The sequence below is a fragment of the Crocodylus porosus genome, unplaced genomic scaffold (assembly GCF_001723895.1).
Source record: "Crocodylus porosus isolate Cpor-Errol unplaced genomic scaffold, CroPor_comp1, whole genome shotgun sequence".
Classification (NCBI taxonomy): Eukaryota; Metazoa; Chordata; order Crocodylia; family Crocodylidae; genus Crocodylus; species Crocodylus porosus.
Window position 1 is genome coordinate 25,823,752 of NW_017728918.1, and position 3,141 is coordinate 25,826,892.

A 3,141-nucleotide genomic window follows, 5' to 3' on the forward strand; every position below is an offset into this window, starting at 1 on the left:
ATCACTAGGTCACCAATTAGGTCATCCCCAGGTCAAGCAGCACTTTACCTCTCATTGGCTCATAGACTTCTTGAGTCAGGTAGAGGTCATCCACACATGAGAGGAAGCTTTGTGACTGCTAGGATTTTGCTGATTGATCTTGCCACAAGATGTCCGGGTAATTGAAGTCACCCATGACAACCATGGTCCTGGAGCATGTGGCCTCAGCCAGTTCCAGCTGGAGCCTGGATTGATTCAGCCTTTGAACAGTAGTCTAACCTGACTAGGCTGAACTGGTTTGTAACAAAACAGACATTCACTCTGGATTGAGGCAATGCAGGCACAAGCCTGTAGTTGCTCAGGCTAGGAGCCGGGGGGCACTAAAGCAGACCCTTGGCTGCAGGGAAGCTGTGGGGGGAAGCATGGCCAGCCCAGGCTGAACTGGTCAGGGAGGGGTTTAACACCCCCTCTCTATCCCACCGGCAGGGATCTGAGCCTGGTCTGCCGGATGCTCCCCCCTCACTGCCATAGCAGCAGGCAGCATGGCCCCTAAGGCAGTGTGGGGCAGGGAGGAGAGTTAGTCTTCCCTCTACCAAGCCAGGTCAGCCCACCTGCACTGCCGTGCTTCCTTCCCCCTCCCAAGGGTCCTGCCTGGCTGCCACGGGAGGGGGCAGGGCACATGCTGGGGGCAGCAGCCCCTGTCATAATGTGGGGGAGCGAGCCCCTTCCTGGTGGGGGTGCTGCACTGTGGGGATGGCAGAGCTGTAGCAGCACTACAGTCCAGAGTGGGCGAGAGCCCTGCAAGCCCCCTGCAATACTGCCATGCTCCCCAGCACCTCTGCTGGCCCTGCAGAGTGGCCCCCGCTAGAAAGGGGCTTGCACTCCAGGAAGCGATGACGGGCTGCTGCCTGTCACCATCAGTCACTCACCTCTCGCCGCTCCAGCTGCTGGGCGGGGGCAGGGTACAGGCCCCGCCGCTTAGTCTGTGCCTGGGGCAAGCCCCCTCTGGGCAGGAGGAGGCTTATTCAGCCACTAGCCCTAACCACAGGCCCAGCGGCAGCTGTGGCTGGGCCAGGCAGACCCTGATGCAGTGCCAGTGGCCAGCGTGTGAATAAGCCCCCTCCTATTGGGTAAGCACAGAGCAGCCGTCGGCCCTGCAGCGGGGTCTGCCTGCCCTGGCCACTGCTGCTCTGTGCTCAGGCCAAACCCCTCCAGGCAGGAGAAGGCTTGTTGAGATGCTGGCCCAGAGCACAGAGTGGCAGCTGCAGCCGTGCTGGACAGACCCCACAGCCTGTCACCGCTTCCTGGAGCGCAAGTCCCTTCCTGGCAGGGACTACTTTGTGTAGCCAGCAGAGGCACTGGGGAGTGCGGCAGCGCTGCGGGGGGCTTGCAGAGCTCTGGCCCACTCGACCCAGTGCTGCCACAGCTCTGCCAGCCCCACAGCACAGCACTCCCGCCAGGAAGGGACTTGCTCCCCCACAGCTCTGCCCTGCCCGCTCCTGCTGCAGACAGGCAGGACCCCTGGGAGGGGGAAGGAAGCGCGGCAGTGAGGGTGGGCTGACCTGGCTCAGTAAAGTTAAGACCAACTCTCCTCCCTGCCCCACTCTGCCTTAGGGGCCATGGTGCCTGCTGCTGCAGCAGTGAGAGAGGGGCACCCAGCAGAACCTGGTTCAGGTCCCTGCTGGTAGGACAGAGAGGGGGGAATTAACGCCCCCCCAGCCCCGCCTGGCCCTGCTGTGCCTGGGAAGCAGAGGGGAGGGGCCCGCCTGGCTGAGCTGGAGCAGAAAGCCCAGCATGGGGGGCGGGGGGGGTCTCTGGTTAAACTAGCAAGGGGTCTTGGGACAGACATTGCATAAACTGGTTTGAGCCAAATCAGTTAAGTCTGATACCACATTCAAACAGGTTTATCTCAAACCGGTTTCAGCCATTTTCAAACTGGTTTACGTGCACTGAATGTCTGTTCTGTTACAGGTTTAAACCAGTTTCTGATCACTTGAACCGGTTTATGTCTGTCCCTAGCCATAGACTTCAATGGGATTTGCTGGTGGAACAGGAAGGGTATCAGAATCTGGCGGAGAGAAGTACCTTGAAGAAAGGTGCCATGGGGATCATCCAGAAAAATATTAGCTGACACATCATGTTTATTCATACAAATAGGCCAAACGGCCTAGCCATGGGAAGGTTTACTTGTGGAGGTAAAGAAATGCACAGCCGAAATTTATACATATGAACATAACAGGAGATTTCTCAAGGTACAGGAAGGTGTTAAGCACTCTCTTCCCATTGACTTGCAGGAGTTAGGCACATGATTGTTCTTATCACTTTCAAAATTTCTTCCTCTGCAGGCACTTTGCAAACATGTTTCTGCTAAACTGTTTGAAATAGACTACCTTATGCCTAATGACAGAAAAATAGTAGACATGTTTTTATGTATATGCAAGTACAAAAATATAATTAAGCAGATGTAGGTGCATAAAGGCTCTTCCTAAACAATGCTGTTCATGAAATGCCCCAATTTGTTCCATGTTTATATAGAAAACAAAACTGTGTAGCAATTGTGTTACAAGATGTTTACATAACAACTTGAAAGTTAAGGAAAAAAGTAATATTTCAACTTGAAATTAGACGTTAAGTAGTGATGTGCATCTTGAACTGTCAGAGGGCTTCATCTCATGAGAGAGAAGCCATGAAATGTATTAGTTTAAAAGATACTTTAATTTAAACAAGAAAATATTAATGATCAGAAAGACTGTCCAATAGTATTAGAATTATAAAAAAATAAAAGTTGCCTACATTTCAGATATAGACCATATCTGTGGCTGTAAGAAAACAATTTTAACTGCACATGGACTGAATTTGCTCCCACAGCAAGTGCTTTGCCTATGCTTTGGCTTATTGGCCTTTATAATTTTTATGCAAATAAAATGTTGAAACTTTAAACATCGAGGGTGACATTTTTAAAAGGATATAAGCAACTTTCATAGATTCATAGATGTTAGGGTTGGAAGGGACCTCAATAGATCATGAAGTCTGACCCCCTGCATAGACAGGAAAGAGTGCTGGGTTCAGATGACCACAGCCAGATGCCTATCTAACCTCCTCTTGAAGACCCCCAGGGTAGGGGAGAGTACAACCTCCCTTAGGAGCCACTAGCTCCCAAGC